Source organism: Pleurodeles waltl, chromosome 4_2, assembly GCF_031143425.1.
Source record: "Pleurodeles waltl isolate 20211129_DDA chromosome 4_2, aPleWal1.hap1.20221129, whole genome shotgun sequence".
Taxonomy (NCBI): Eukaryota; Metazoa; Chordata; class Amphibia; order Caudata; family Salamandridae; genus Pleurodeles; species Pleurodeles waltl.
This window is the reverse complement of record NC_090443.1, coordinates 340,655,779-340,673,165: the sequence shown is the minus strand read 5'-3', so window position 1 is coordinate 340,673,165 and position 17,387 is coordinate 340,655,779.

Below are 17,387 nucleotides of genomic sequence, written 5' to 3'. Positions count from 1 at the left end.
TCCCAGCATTTCCAAGTGAGACCTGAGATCTACCTTCCCCCCAGGCATATGCTTCAAGTTGTTGCCTAGCAAACAATCTACAGGCATGGCAGGGCTCACAGCTACTTTCAGAGAACCTGGGACCCCCCACTCGGGGAACCAGAGCCAGTGATAGATGGCTTTCTTGATTGTCTGCAACTAGGACTTGGTGGAATGTATTTTGTAAGACCTACTCTGCAGGCACCAGCTGACACTTCACAGTAGTCATGCAGTTCCCTGTGTTCACAGAGCCTCCACTCATTGCCCACTGATGGTGACCCACTGCCTATATTTTGAAGTATTTGCAGGCATATGGGCTTTAGGCACCTTTACCTTATCCCCCAGGGAAACTAGGGCTACCTTTGTCTGCTTCCCAAAGACAACTGGGACCACCTCCTCCCCAAGTGCTACACTCGCCAACCAAGGTGTCTGCCCACCCGTGGGGGACTGTGCCCTCTAGGGCCATTTAGAGTCACCCTTGGAATATCCATACCTATAGCAATCAGTACACTGGGTACAAACCCCCCTGTCTACTTATTAAAGAACCCATTCTTCGTAGGCTCAGACTGAGACTGGTTACCACCATTCCCTTGGGAATTGTATTGGGGACCTTTAGAGAAAACTCTATTTTTAAGTTTTTCTCCCCACTCTTTCTTCTGGTTTGAAACTTTATCACCTCTGTCGGAGTCCTCTGAGAGACCTTCTTGGACACTCTGCTACTTGTCCCGAGGTCTGCCTATCTAGCAAGCTCTGGCAGGAAGCTCCAATTCAGGGCTGTTATCCTACTCATCCACTGCAGGTGGTTTCTCATAAGGGTCATTCTCCAGCCACTCATGCTCAGCTGTGCTTTCATCCGGTACGGAATTTGCTTCTGCCCAGGCCCTCCGCGCCTTTTCCTACTCCTATTGACACACAGCAATCAGGCTTAACTTAGGTTAACTTAGAGGTCACGTGTAAAGTATTTGTGAAACACTTCAAATAGTAAATCTGTGAAAACACCACACAAAATTATTCCACGCCAGGTTAGAAAAATAGAACTTAGTTTAACCCAATCCGTGCTGAGGAAAGAACGGTTCTGTCCTCAGCCACGGTGGGTGGGAGCTGAGGAAGAGACTATTCCCTCTTCACACCTACCCATTAGGAAAGAGCTGGCGCTCCCCACGTGGGCTGCCCATTTCACCCCCCCCAACAGGGATGGCAGTGAAAGTGCTTCCACTGTCACCCCCCAGCATCTGATGGCAGCGCGTGCATGGTGTGCAGATGTCATCAGTATGCTGGAAGGGGTGTGGGGAGTATTGAAATGCAAACACGAGGGGAAAGGAAGCATTTTTCCGTTTCCACCTGTGTCTGTATTTCTTGGATTACTGCTCCACAATTGCAGGTGTGGCTGTGATCGTGGACCAGGAATCCAAACCCACTAGACACCAGTGATGTGTTTTTGTTTGGGGAGTGACCCTTTGAACAAGGGTGGTTCCCCTGGGGTAAATATGATTAGTCCTTATTTCACCCCCTCCTCCCCCCCCCTGGGGTTACATTGGCTGTGTTTTTTGGCCGATCTATCCTCAGGGGGAGTCAAATGCCAAAATACATCAAGGATCTTGTTTTTTGGCAAATCTTGGGGAGTGACCCCTTAGGAAAGGCATAAGTTATCTGGATTTTGGCCCCCCACCCTGGGGCTAGTTCAGCCATTTTTTCAGCCAATCTGCCCCTTGTGGGGGTCAAAACCCACTAGACATCTGGGATCTTTTTATTTGTCAATTTCGAGGAGCAACCCTTAAGACATTAGGTAAGGATCTCTCCCGTGAGAGCATTACATATCTGTGTTTTACCCCCCCCCCCATTAACTCCTCCCAGGGGCTAGTTCAGCTGTTTTATTCCAGCTGCGGTGCCCCCCTGAGTGGTCAAAACCCACTAGACACCAGGGATCTTTTTATTTATGTTAATTTCGGGGAGCGACCCACTAGGAAAGGGTCGCTCCCCTAGAGGCATTACCTATCTGTGTTTCACCCCCTGGGCTAGTTCAGCCATTTATTTTGGGCAGATCTGCCCCTCGGAGGGGGGGGGGGTGGTCAAAGCCCACTAGACACCAGGGATCGTTTTAGTTCTGTCAATTTTGGGGAGTAACCCCCTAGGAAAAGGGGGCATTACCGATTTGGGTTTTGTCTGGGACCCCCCTTCCCCTTGGGGGCAAGTTCTGAAATTTTCTTTAGGTCCATATACCCCTTACGGGCACAGAAAACCACTTGACACCAGGGAAAGTTTCTGTGTGTTTTATATTGTTAACTGTTTCGTTTCTTGTCGTCATTTGCATTTGTGATTGTAATGTTTTATGTCTCGTTTTTATTCCAGGGCAAAGCTTTTTATTTCCTTTGGTGCGACTCCTGCTTACGGTTTCGGCACTGGTAGATCTGCAGTTTGTGTAGTTGCATGTGCTTGCTAAGAAAACTTCTTTGTACTGTTTACTCTAAATGAGTATCATTTGCCTGCACAAATTAGTTTTTTTCTAAATGGTATTATAATAGCAGCATGTTTAGCTTTTGTTTTAGTGTGAGTTTTCTCCTTGCATTTGTGCATGATGTGTATAGTGTTGTCTTGTGAGTCATTTTTTTGTTTTTCCTTTCTAGTGGGATATTGTTGGTGCTTGCTGTCTCTGTACAGAATAGGTGCTTGTGATTCTAGCCGTCTCTGGCAAGGGAGTGGTATTGTTTTGAAGTATATAGGTCTTTATGATAAAGCCACACTTTGTTTATTATGTATTTTACACAGTGTCGGCTACTGTTGACTTATTTGTCAAGTTACTTTTATTAGTAGGGATTATGGCTAGCCGCAGGATTACCGCTCAGCAGGTTGTAGGTATGATTTTCAAATCTTCCTCTGACCACGATTATGAGACTGACTCAGCATCTGAGGCAGAGAAGGAAGTGCAAGATTCTGGCAGTGAATTTTCTGTCCGAGAGGAGTCATCTGATGAAGAAACCACTCTAGGTGTAGAGGAAGAGCCTCTTTTAGAGGAGAACACTGATGTGCCGATAGAGCAGAAAGAGGCTTCTGGATTGCAGCCTGGGGCTGAAAGGCTTCATATTGGAAGAACTGAACTCTGGGTTGTCCCAAACATGGTGCCGCCGGTGTTGCCTGCCTTTAGTGGTGTCCCAGGGCGTAGAGTGAATACTGAAAACATTTTGTCTATAAATTTCTTTCAGTTGTTTAAGGACGATGTATTTTTGGATGAGATTGTTGACCAGACTAATTTTTATACTGAACAGTATTTGAGGAACGATAGAGCCAGATGTAAGCCCCACTCTAGAGCTAGTGGGTGGACTCCCACAAATCTGAAGAAGTTCTTGGGTTTAACTTTTTTGAAGGGCTTGATAAGGAAGATGTAGGCGTCTTCATATTGGTCTACTTGTCCCTTGATGGCAAGGGCTGTATTTCCTGCAACCATGAGTCCTGATCGGTATTTGCTTCTTCTTCAGATGCTGCATTTTGATAATGTTCCAGCATTTCCATGAGATCACCCGGATTGTATTTGTCTTTTAATGATTCGGCCTGTCCTTGATCACTTTGTAAATCAATTTTCAGAGATCTATGTTCCAGGAAAAGAAATAGCTGTGGATGAGTCTTTGATCCTGTTCAAGGCCCGTTTTGTTTTTAGGCAGTGCATTCCTAGCAAAAGGGAACGTTATGGAATTATGATATATATGCTGTCTGAGAGTAGTACTTAATATGTCTATGATGTCAGGGTGTACACTGGCAGGGATTCCAGTATTGACCCCGTGGTTCTCTGTCCTCTTACGGAGTTAGTGAGAAAATTGTGTAGGAACTTGGTAGAGAACTTTTTAACAAAGGTTTCCATTTATACGTAGCTAACGTTTACACTGGTAGGGAATTGTTCAAAGTGGACACTGTTGCTTGTGGCACAATCCACTCTAACCGTAAAGGTTACTGAAAAGAGCTTGTTCACAAAAAATGTGAGGGGCGGTGCAGTGCCTTGCGTAGTGCTCAACTTCAAGCAGTGAAATTTTCAGACAGGAGAGAAGTCTACATGCTGACTACAATCCACAATGAAAGTACTTCACCTGTGACTGTTTGGGGTCAGGTTGGTGAACTGCACAAATGTGTGCGTATCTGTAGACTAAAATAAGCACATGAGTGGTATAGATAAAGTAGACCAGAGGTTGGAACCTTACACTGCTGTTTGTAAGACTTACATTTGGTATAAGAAGTTGGCTATCCATTTATTCCATTTAGCAACCTTCAATGCTTTTGTTGTATTCAAGTATTGTTCTCTAGAGTGAAAGACATTTGTTCAGTTTCAGCAGTGTTGTTGTAGTGGAGCAGGCAAGAGTTCCTGGAGTTGGAGTGGTGGAGGATGAGGCTTGATTGAAAGACTGCCACTTTCCTGATCACATTCCTCCCACACCCAAAAAAGACTTTCCCTGTAGGAGATGTAGAGTCTGTATCCAAAGAGGTGAGCGAAAGGAGAGTCGTACTGCCCTGATTGTCCTTCTAAACCTGGGATGTGTACCCACGTCTTTTAAATTTTACCACACGCAACTGAGTTACTGGGAGCAACTGTGAGCGTAAAAGTAAAATGACTGGTCTGTATTGTTTTATATTTTTTGTTCCGATTTCACGGTTGACATTAGTGTGACAGAGTTGTTGTGGTTCTAGTTCTTCTTTTGGATCTACTTCTAATTGGTTTGTATTTTCTTTTTTGGTAATAAAAATGTGATGGTATTGTGGGTAGATTGACGCTTGGCTGGCGGTGTGCATGGACAAATGCTTGGTTGGCGGTGTGCGTGGACTGGCGCTTGACGGTGTATGTGAGCTGGCTCTTGGCTGGCAGTGTAAGAGTAGTGACGTGCTGCTGGTCGGTACACACACTGCTAGCCAAACGCCAGTCCACACACTCAGTCAGCTGGTGTGATTGCTGTGTCAGTCATGTGGGCATATGAAAGTGATGGGCCTTTGAATGGCACTGTCTGCTGATGTGAGTGTTGTAATGTGCAGGGGCTGCAGGTATGAATGGTCTTGTGTGTGTCATGTATGAACAGTGTGTGAAAGGCCTGGAAAATGGTTGGTTCCTTGTTGCAGCTTTACAGCTTATTAGCCATGAATCATTGGTTCAATTATTGACAGTGCATTTCATTTTTGTGAAATCTTTTGTTAATAAAATTTTGCATTTTGAACCTTCACTCACCACTGTGCTGTATCAACCAGTATGTGTGTGTACCTGAGGAAAAGATGGTTGTGAAGTAATGTTTGTCTTTCCTGTCTTTCTCTGCCAGGGTATACATTGTCCCTAAGGAAAATCTACCAACTCTAGATAGTTTCAAAAAAAGTATACACCCAGAGGGGTACGGGTGGTGTCCCTCTTATGGATCCCAACACATTTTCTTACCCACAGTGTCCTACATACCACACATTTTCCTTGCTTTCTGTGCCATATTCTTCCAGAATCAGAATGATACCACAATATTCCTACCACCCAGCATTTCCCCAAGTGTCACAATAAAAATGCTGCTCCACTTGTGTGGCTGGGTCTAGTAGCTGCAAGAGGAACTGATCCAATTAATATCAATGGGTGTCCTCGCAAAGGGCCCGTCCTTGACCTTGGTTTGATTTGTTGTGGTCAGGCACTAGTCCAATCCACACAAGTGACGTACCATTTTTAATCAGGAGACTTAGGGCAATGCCGGGTGTTTGGAAGTTTGTGGCTCCCCATGGATTCTAGAACTTTCCATCACAGAAATATTAGAAAAGTGTTTTTTTTTTTACTCAACGTTTGAAGTTTAAAAGGGATTCTGAGTAAGTAAATGTTGTGAGAGCCACGCAAGTCAGCCTACCCTGGATACCCCTAGGTATCTAGCTTTCAACAATGTACATGTTGGCTTGGTTTTTCTAAGTGCCAGCTGAGTTATGGTTTAAAATCTAGAGCTATCCATATTGGAAAAAGAGGGTCAGTATTGGGCCGAAAAATGGGCTGCGTCCATGTTGCGTTTTGTGCCATTTCCTGCCACGGGCACTACGTCTAACCACACAAATGAGGTACCATTTTTATTGGAGACTTGGAAATGCAGGGTGGATGGAAGTTTGTGGTTCCTGCACATTCTAGAACTTTCTATCACAGAAATGTGTGAAAAATGTGTTTTTTTTAGTCAAAGTTTGAGGTTTGCACTGGATTCTCTGCAACTAAAAGTGGTGAAAGCCACACAAGTCAGCCCACCCTGGATACCCCTAGGTTTATAGTCTTCAAATATGTACAGGTTGTCTAGGTTTTCTTAGCTACCAGCTGTGCTAGGGTTCAAAATCTAAAGCTACCCACTTTGGGAAAAGGGGGTCAGTTTTGGGTGGAAAATTGCACTGTTCCTTGTTGTGTTTTTGGGACGTTTTCTGTTGCGGGCCCTAGATATACTGACACAAGTAAGGTACTATTTTTATAGGTAGACTTAGGGATAATAGAATAGTAGAACATGTGTTATTATCAATTGGATTTCTCTGCATTTGTACCTTTCAATGTAAACCAGTGTATAAGAAAGGTGACACTTTGAAAAATACCCTCCAAATCATCCGCTTGTACGGGTACCCACACATTCAGCAATGTATAAATAACCACTGCTCCTAAACTCTACATCTTGTGCATATTTCAGAAATACACAAGTTTTCTTGATACAAATTTTTCACTCTGCCTTTTTTGCTAAAAGAATTGGTCTGTTCTTTGTACTCAATGAAAACCCATTGTATGGTGCAGCTCAGTTGTTTGCTCTGTGTATCTTGGGTTGGTGGAGAACCTACAAACCCTATATATTCCCGCAACAAGAGGGGTTTCGTGGACATAATGGTTTTTTGCTTTTGTCAATCTTCCATTGTGACAAAAGTTACAGATGACAATGTTGTCACAAATGCCTGTTTATTCCTACTAATTTTCAATATTTCTTTATTTCAACAGGTATTTTCCTTTGGAAAAACTTGAGAGCTCTACACATATGACCCATTTGGAATTTTGTCTAGTTTTCTGAAATGTATAACTTTTCTGAATCACCCATGGGTTTCATGCTGGTTTCCACCACAAACCGGAAGTAGGTTGAAAGCACAAACAATAGGGAAAAATATGCTATCTCTTAGAAAAATGCAAAAACTGTGGTACAATTAGGGTTTCTGATTCAGCTCTGCATTTTCCTGAAAACTGGAAAGATGGTGACTGTAGTACCACAAACAGTTTGTGGGTGCCATTTTTAGGAAAACAAACAGACACTTTTATCTGGAGCATTTTTTCCCTATTTTTTTTGTCAAAAAATCTAAATTTTGCTATATTTTGTCTATTGTCTCGGTCCTCTCCAGGGGAATCCACAAGCCCTGGGTATTTTCAGTTTCCTCAGGATGATGGAAAAAAGGACACACATTTAGCGTTCGTATCTTATCTGGAAAAACAGTTATGCAGCCCTAAGCACAAACTGCCCCAAATAGCCAAAAAAGGACTTAACACTGGGGGTTAGAGGAGGCCTAGCATTGAAGGGGTTACTTTAAAAAAAAAGACCAAAACGAAAAAATCCAATAAGTAGAACTTGAGTTGTAAATTTTTAAAGAATAAACTGTGAAGTTTTGCTTTGAAGCAAGAAGCACCAACCAACTAGAGATGTCTGGTAGTGTGGGACAAAGTCAAAAGTTCAGGCCGACTGTGATGGACAGCGGGCTGGCTAAAGGAGCCCAGTTATGCCTTCTGAACCAAAGTACCTTAAATTCTGGTGGCAAAGTGTTACATGTGTCTGAAACACAGATGTGATGCACAGCCAAGAGGATGCATTGGTTTCGAGATGCAGCGAGGCTACGTTGTGAAGTCCTGTTGCATCGTCATCGAGGATGCAGTTAATAGGGTTTGAAATGCAACGGCCAGTGTCAGGGATGCATTGTGCAGCTGAGGCAATGAATTAGTTCTGATGAACGCTGAGGCTGTGATGCGAAGCTTGAACATCACTGAGGCTGCAAAGTGGAGCTGTAATGCCCTCAAGGCTGCCGTCAACGAGGGATGGGAGGAGCTGGCAACGGGGAAAGTGTTGCACAGTGGGGTTTCCCAAGACGTGGTGTTGCAAGTCTGTTGCATCAGTTCTGACCCAGGCAGTAGCAGTGATGCTACAGTTCTGCTTCATACAGTAATGCATCAGTTCTGCTCCTGCAGCAGAGGATGCGTTGGTTCCACTGGAGCTTCACCTTAGGCCCACTTCTAAGGGTCCAGCACTATGGTGGCACCACTTGGCACGGCAGACTCACAGATGGCGGAGTCCATGTGCAGAGCAGGGTGGTTGGAACTCTTTTATGTTCCTAAGTCTACAGATGAGGAGGACAGCCAGCTAGCCTTTGAAGTCACTCTGGGTGCAAGTGAGCCAGGTCAAGTCCTTCTCACACAGGCAGGCGAACAGCAGGCAGCAGGATAACACAGCAAGGCTGGCGTCCAGCAAAGCAGTAGTCTCTCAGAGTAGCAGTCCTTCAGCAGCACAGCAGTCCTTCTTCCTGGCAGAGGATTCACAGGTCCAGAAGTTTCCTGAGTGGTTGGTGTCAGTAGTCGAGTACTTATACCAAGATGGGCCTTTGAAGTGGGCATCAAATGGCTAAAGTAAGAAAACGACAACTTCCTAAAAGTGTAATTTTCAGAACAGCAATTTAAAATCTGACTTTACTATAAGTTGTGATTTTAAATTGTGATTCCAGAGACACCAAACTTGAAATGTTTCTCTCTTCCATTCTGTGAATTACACTTATAAAATATAATAAAGTAATCCCAATGTTATCTTATAGGAGAGATGGACCTTGCTGTAGTAATAAACGACTTTGGAAGCTTTTCACTACCAAGACAGGTAAAACTTAAAAGTGCATGTCCTGCCTTTTAAGTACGTTGCATGCTGCCCTCTGGGTTGTCTAGGGCCTACCTTAGGGGTGACCTATAGATATAAAAAGGGAAGGTTTGGGCCTGGCAAAAGCGTTGTTCTGCCAGGTTGACATGGCAGTGTAAAACTGCATACACAGGCTCTGCAATGGCAGGTCTGCAACATGGTTAAGGTGGTACTTAAGTGGGTGGCACAATCAGTGCTTCAGGCCCACAAGTAGAATTTAATTTACAGGCCCTGGGCACATTTAGTGCACTTTACTAGGAACTTATAACTAAATTAAATAGGCCAGTCGGAGAGAAGCCAATATTACCATGTTTAGAGAGAGAGTGCGAGCACTCTAGCGCTAGTTAGCTGTGGTGAATTGCACCGAGACCTAATACCAGCAAAAACAAGGTCAGAAAAGTAGAGGAGGAAGGCAAAAAGTTGGATGGGGGGGGCACTCTAAGACTGTCAGGCCTAATAATACCCAACACTGAAAGAGCAAAGTTCTTGTCGCTAAATAGGAACACAAATAATTCCAGTCCAGAAAGGGAATCACTACACTACTCATCAACCTCCACCCCCAAAAGCCCAAAACATGGAAATCATCTTTGACCCTGTCTTACCTCCTAAATCAACATTGCTGCGAAGTATGTCAAATTTCAACTCTTCATGCTCTAAAAAATACTCGCTATCATTCAGACCGCCCATCTGATTCAACTTACAAGACCCCTGGCCATGTGGCGCACACATTACTGTTAGGTGATCTATGTAGGCCTCATCAAAGAACCTCATTAAAAATCTTGAAAAACTCCAAAAGCAAGCTGCAAACATTTTCCTGAACTTGCTAGCACATCACGCCAGACTACCACTGAAAGTACTCCACTGGTCCCAGTGGTTACCCATAAAACCTACTAAACGAAAGACCCACGTAGCTACAACATACTCACCCAGCATTACATTTCCACTAGGAACCTAGGTTATGCCTTGTATCACAACCCCAAATCTCTCATTCAAGAAGATAATACATCACAGCCTATCAGTGGGTGATCTGGGACCCTAAACTGTGTAATGCCTTAGAACCCCACATGAGAGGCGACATAATCCACAAACTTCTCAAATCTAACATCTTCAAGAAATAATTTACCTGTACCCATGACTGAAATATTTTTACTTCATCTAACCATCTTCGTTCATTATATACTGTATAAGAATGGCCTTACCTTCGATTTTGTACAAAATGCAGCGAAGCTAATACACAGAGACAAATAAACTCGTTGGTGTATTAGAATGTATGTCAGTCCAACTTGCCTTTGCATATATTTGCACTTATGTGTATCTCTCATGGAGATGGTCACTCTAAAGCATGGGTACTCGCAAACATTTTTACGAGGGCCGCAGAGTTTGGTCTTTGATGTGACCGAGGGCCGCACTTATGGCACCAGGGTGGCAGTCGGGGGTTGGCAGTAAAGTGGGTGTAAGATATACTTCTAGTGTCTGAATAACACAACATGAAACCAAAAACTTGGAAATAATCACAGTTTCTCCTCTTAACCAAACTGTGTGATCCTAAGCAAATGTTTTATTTCACTTTCCCTGCTTTTTGTTTATTATCACATATGAGGACCTCACATGACTTCAGGATGTGTGCTGCACAAAACCTTTTTGTATTTGATTTAATAAACTATAATGTTTTTGTATTATTGAAACTTAGGCCACCCAAAGTGTGCACATAGCTGACTTGCCTCTTAGCTTACCAAAGGAATTGTTGTCGGGTGGGGGATGATGGAGTGAATGTTTCTAAATTCAGGCTAGAAAATTATCACTTTGAAAAAATATATTTCTTCAATGCACCGATATAATCTGGTGTACTAATGTGAGGTTTCTGCATGTTAATGAAATACACTTTTTGAATTTGGAGCAGACTTAATCGTGCTTTTGCATTTTTGCTTCAAATATGTCTTTAAAAATGAAGGTGTTTCTGATGTTACAGTGTACAGAACCCCTCTGTTATCTATTTTCTTTACCTTCAACTCACCTTAAATAAATGCTTGCCTGTTTATTTACATGTTTTTAATGTAAGTGCTGAGTCTAGTTAAGAGCAGCCCAGTGCCGCTGGGCCGCATGTAAAGGTCAGGAGGGCCGCTTGCGGCCCACGGGCCGTACTAAGAGTATCACGGCTCTAAAGTGTATGCGTACTGAAGTGTGTGTGTGTCTGCACAGACATATACATGTGTATGTTTTAGAGTGTTTTTATTCTTGTGTTTGTGTCTATGCAGATTAATTTATGTCTATCCAGATTTATGCCTGCCTGCATGATTATCTATGTTTGATATGAATGTGTGTCATTCTGTTCTGCTTATACGTCTCGAATCATTGATTATGTGTCTGCATTTACATGCAGGCATGTAAATCTTTACGCCATTATAGACCCATGCTGGCATGTAACTGTGGGTCTTTATGTACTTGGGGGGGTCTGCATGTGTCTATACTGATCAGTGCCTGTACACCTCTATGTGTGATTGTGCAACGTCATTTCTATGTTCCTATGCATCTATGTATATGCAGATTTCCACGGGTATGTCCCTCTTCATACTGTGCTTAAGACTTGAGAGTACAGCCATGTTTCTATGCCTTTTTGTGTGCCTGCATAACTGCTAATATTGATGCATGTTTGTATATTTATGCCTGATTTTGTAGATGCTGGCTTTTTTTTTCTAAGAATCAATCTATATACATTTTTACCGTTCGCTGTCTCTGATTGCATTTTTTATCTTGTTTGTGGCATCGGCGTCTGTATGTGCTATTGAAGGCTGCCTGTCGATGTTATTTGTGTTTTTCTGTCAAGGCCAATGTCTTTTCGTGCCTGTGCGTACGTCTGATGTTGTCAGTGGGATTTGTCTCTATCTTGATGTGTCTATTTTTGCCTTTCTGTCTGCCTGTTTTCAAGTCTGTGTCAGTCTGTGCTGTTCTTTGACTCTTTTTTGTCCCGTGTTTGTCTGTCATCTGTGACTCTGTAACCTGGTATTTAGTCTCGCGTACCAGACAGTGCAATTGGAAAGGCCTAGTGGGAGCTTACGAAGCACTTTCAGTGGATTTACAGTCCCGCATATTGACTACCATCGGTTGGTTTTATTGCCTTTTTCATAAGCTTGCTTCTCATTCAGTGGCTTTACTTGTGTACCTTTTCCCATCTTCTGGTTTCACTCTCTCTTTTTCCCTCCCCTGGACTACATCCTCTTTCCTGTTCTTTGGCTTGCTGATGTATACCCTTCCACTGCTCACTTTAGGGAACGACTCTTCGACTAACACTCGAGAGTGCATGGGATTTCGAGCTTTCTGACTCATGTTGTTCTCCGCCAATGAATATTCACCCTCTGCGCTCCTTGCTGCAGACTCTCTTGTGTCGCAGGCTCTCTCTCATGTGCTTTCCCCACCAAACTGTCCCTTCCCCGTGAACTATGTTGCTTACTTGCTGGTTTCTCTCACCCCTGTGTTGTGCTTCCCCCTTCCCACTCCTTTTTTTATTTTTATATTTCACTTTTTTGAGGGCCAGGCAGCAAACTGTCGCCCACATGAAAAAATACACTTTTGCACTTTTTATTTATTTAACATTTGTATTAAACAATTCATCTTGAACTGCTAATTAGAAAAGGCTCCTGTGTCGGTGTGTGGGCGCATCCATACGTAATGACGCATGCTTGCACATATGTCCCCACGCATGTGCACACCTACAAACAAGTGCTCTGCGGCTTCTTCGTCGTATCTACTGTGGCAGAGGTGTATAGGATCTACAGCTTGTTATCACCAAAAGGCACTGGCAAAGCCAATAGAGCTCAAAAGCAGGACAGATTGTCCTTGACAATGCTTGTTGGGGTTTCCGAGCATGGTACCCGACGCACACTTTATGTTTGCAGTGGATATTGTGTCTGACTTTCAGTGACCAACACAAACAAAACATTTTCCTCCTTTTCATCTCTCCCTGGCTTTTTTCTCCCCCTTTCTCCAATCTGTCTTTCATATTCTTTCTCTTTTTTCGCATCCGACCAAGTCATTTTGTGTCACTTTTCCACCCGCGTTGATTTTCTCATTCTTTTTGTGAATTCGTTCAAGCAATACGTCATTGACAAGTTTTACTGGTTTACAGGTATTGCGAAAGCCTTGGTGGTTCAGACATTTCACTTTAGTTTTATATATAGTCTCTCTCTCTCTCCCTAGCCATTATCTCATGTTTTTTATTTCTATCCAGTCGTCTCCGTCTCTCCTTTCCACCTCTATCCCTCTTCTCTCTTTCCCAGTCTTTTTCATTCTTCTTTTGGTCTCCATCACTTTCATTTCCTACTCAGTCCTATTCTCTCCTCTCTTGCCCTTCCTTTCTCTCTTTCATTTTCTGGTATGATCTCCATCTCGCCCCCTGTGCTCACCAGTTTTTGCAGCCTCTTCCCACATACATGATAAGAGACCCGGGAGGCCTCTGATTTTTGAAGCCAACAATGGCTCTATTTTAGCCTGCTTCAATAAAAGTCAATGGGGGAAGAGTCATTACCACGATTTGTTTCCCCAAAATCTCCCACTCTCCTGTTCTAAAATGTATGCTGTAATCTCGATCTCTTTCCCCCTCTATGGGCTGCCATTCTCACGGCTTCAAGGTTTCATTCACAGCCCTTTGTGTCCCGCTGCCTCCCCTGTTCTTTGATGAGGCGCGCGCTCCGGTCACGTGACGGCCTCCTCGGCGCGGGTCTCTATCCAGAGCTGATCTGAGCGCTGCCAGCTGGGGGAGCGCGAAGAACCTGGGGAAAGGAGACAAGAAGCAGAGCGCAGGGAGTCAGCGAGGGGGGGCGGGTGGTAAGGGGAGGACGCGGAGGCGGGAACAGAAGAGTGAGCGTGAAGGCAACGTGAGGGAGGGAAAGGAGCGAGACGAGTGTGGGAAGGAAGAGACAACCAGAGAGAAATATGAGTGACATAGAAAGAGGAGAACATTTTAAAGAAAGCAAAGAGTTAGAAGGGAGCAGCAGAAAGGGCGTGGGGGTGCAAAGAAACGAGAGAAATGTAGAAAGTAGAGAAAATAGAAAGATAATATTTTAGGGAGAAGATAAAGAGAGCAAGTTAAAGGAAGGCAGGAGGAAGAAAAGGATGAGATGGTTAATTGGAAAGCAGAGCGGAGGGGAAGACATTAAAAAAAAAAAAAAAAAAGAGGACGATACTTGAGAGGGAGTGGGCGACGAGAGAGGGATACAGGCCTGGTTCCAGGATTTTTTCTCTGGACGGGCCAAGGGTGCGTTCAGGTGGGCCACGCGGCCCAATTTATGTCAGTTCTGGAAGTAGCCTACAAGCCCCAGATTCACCATTGTATGTGGATTCACCAAAATGCCAGGGATAGGGGAAAGGGTTTCACACATCCTTGAACATAACGGCATCACACAAAGTGACATCATAGGACCTTTGACCCTCAATCATCCTATGAAGTAATGTCACATGACATTAACCCTGATGACAGCACAATAATTGACATTGTTGAAGTTATAATTAAAGCCATTATAAAATCATGGCCAATATAATAACATAACATAGGGTGCTGACGTGATATGCAAGGAGATCATTAACTGTTTCTCTTAGTATTACATGAACAATTATGTGTTCATCTTAACAGGATAGAGTACCACAAAACAGCACTGGGAACCTACATGTCTTATACCACAAACTGGCATTATTTAAAAGTTTCTCTACTTGATACTGCAAAGAGGAATGTATTGATAAAACATATGAAGAGAAAAGGGATTTAAAGAAAACAATAGTAGTTATGTCCAAATGTGCTAATTGATGTAGAGTTGACCATATATTGAATGTAAACTATAGCATTGGCCTACATTAATCTTTACTATTAATACATTTTGATTTAAGATCACCTGCAAGTTTTATCACCCATTTGAAGCACAGAGGTGAAGGTTTAAGTCAGACACTTAATTTTTCATGTATTCACAAAAATGAAACATTGGAACAAAGTGTTTAAAAACGTTTTTTTCTTTTAGTTTATTTTTTAATTTAATCAGAACAGTGCACATTGCACTGCTGAATTTATTAATTTAACAAAATTGAATGTGTAATGTCCCAGTCACAGAGGAAGCTGCTAAAAGTGAACTGTGCTCAGGAAAACACAGTTTGCTTGTTGTTCTTGGAGTCGCGCTGGTGATTTTTTAAAAAGCGGTGAGTCATCATACTTGTCCTCAATTGTATAGAGTGAAGCTAGTGAGCCTGACATCTTCTAGGGAGGGTTCTGGGGTCGCCCCTGATGAACATTTTGAAAAAATGTGAGAGATAGTGCATTTTAAAGCAGGGGTTTCCCTTTCGTTTGCTAAAAAGCCATAGGCTCTGCTCTAATTAAATATTCAAGTCTTTTCCTGATGTGCCAGGCCATTTGGGCTGGGGCGCACTGCGTAGGAAGCAATAAAATGGCAATGCAATCTTTTCTTGCCATTCTATTTCTTTCTGCTCGGCTCGCAGCGGATGGAGGGGTGATGCTCCCCTGCCCTCGAAGAGAAACCGCCATTGGCTAGGGACGATATCTCAGTCGTGGGCACTATAGCTGCCCCGAAAGCTCCATTCCCCATTCATGCTTCCATGCACACAGAAACATAGAAAAATATACACAAGCACACAGAACCCCCCCTTCTCGTACCTTGAAAAAACACGCACACACAAACTGTCCCATTAACTAATTTATCTGGATACTGTTGGCTTATGATGTCTTCATGGTGCTTCCGCTGCAGAAGAGCGGATATGCAGTGGTTTGGAGATGGCTGGCCCGCCAGAGGACAAAGTTGTTGTGGAGGCGGCACCTGGGTTGTTTGCGCATCCCTACCTCCTGAGCCTATGGGAGGCTTTAGTGATAGAACTTGTGCTTAGTGGAAATAAAGAAGCTGAATAGGCACAGGAGCTCACAGTGAGCCTTCCACTGGCACTTCTTAATTCCAGGACTGCTAAATACCAAGACTGTCTCTACTCTTCAGCTCATGCTTTTTTTGTGCACCATCCTACACTTCCCGTCTCTCAATTCACTTTTGCAGGTTCTTTTTCCCGGTCAATTCTGTTTTATTGAATTTCAAACTGTAACCAACAGAAATGAGGAAGCATGACAAGCCAAATAACACAACCAGTCGCCTACAAACCAACTCAGAGGCTGGCATGTGCGATATCACGAGTCAGACAGAAAAGAGGAAAGCTCCCCTTCCACCAACCAACCCACCCCCATGCACTCACACTTTGTCAGTTATCTACCCATCACTGGATCACACCCGTCCTTGCAAATGGGACAACCCTATTGGATCGTTTCCACCGTGTCCCCCCTGGAGCCGGCATCAGTTCGTATATATGTGTAGAATCCCTGTTCGCTGGCACCAGGTGTAACAGTTTGATATAGTTAGGGCAGGTCGTCTCATTGAATTTGGTCAAAAGGAGGGCAATATATGGGACCCACAATTTCCAGTACATATATCCAGCTTCTGTGTTAAGGAGAGCCTTAATAGCTCTATCCCATTTAGTGCCAGATCTTACAACTGGCCAATGTCATTGCTAGTCTTGCTTCAATCGACAGGTTTACTATTATTCTAAAAAAAGATTATGGTCATAACATTTAGAACCAAGGGCCATATGTACGAACACTTTTTCCCCATAGAGACAGAATGGGTAAAAACCTTTGCTACATCTGGCCCCAAGTCCCTTATGGATATATGAATAATGGATACAAGTTGGAGGAGTCTGTGAATTGAACTACTTAGAATACTTAATCGGCAGACAAAGTTGAGGGAGCTAGATGCCACAGATAGAGTGCTAATGCACAAGATATCTCAGCCAGTATTAAAAACGTACTCCATAAATGGCAACACTTTGCCTTTCCCATGGTGAGATTATATCGGGGGACGGCATCTACAATCAACCTATGGGAAGCAGAAGGTTTTTGGGTAAGACACGGCGAAACGTTTATTATAGCATTGGCTGGAGAATGCCACGCCAGATAGAAAATTCTTGCAATCGACTTGCCTTTAATTAGCAGCACCCCAGGATGTGACTGTGCCCGTAGTAGCCTAAAACGTAAAGCTTGGTGTGCAGCAGTGAGTTTAAGGTTACAAACATTGAAGTTCCATGCTCAGTCAAGCATTCTTGGAAAAATATGGTCCCACGGTAAACATCCTGCGTTCCTGTAACAATTGTCTAGGCAGGGGACTTGATGGGGAATTTTTAGCTTCAACGGAACCCAGTGTGACCCCTACTGTATGCACGAGATGATTAAAAGCCTCCTCTTAAAAGATTCAGCAAAATTATATGTGAAACTAAAAAGGTGCCTATGGCGCAACTATACCATGACTATCTCCAGGCCCATAGAGAACCAAAACAGAATGACAAAATAGGTGATTGATTAAGAATAAGAATGTGAAGCATTAAGGTTGGGTGAGGTAAACTTAAGGACAATTAGGATTACTTGTCCCAGCGAGATGAGTCGAACGCACT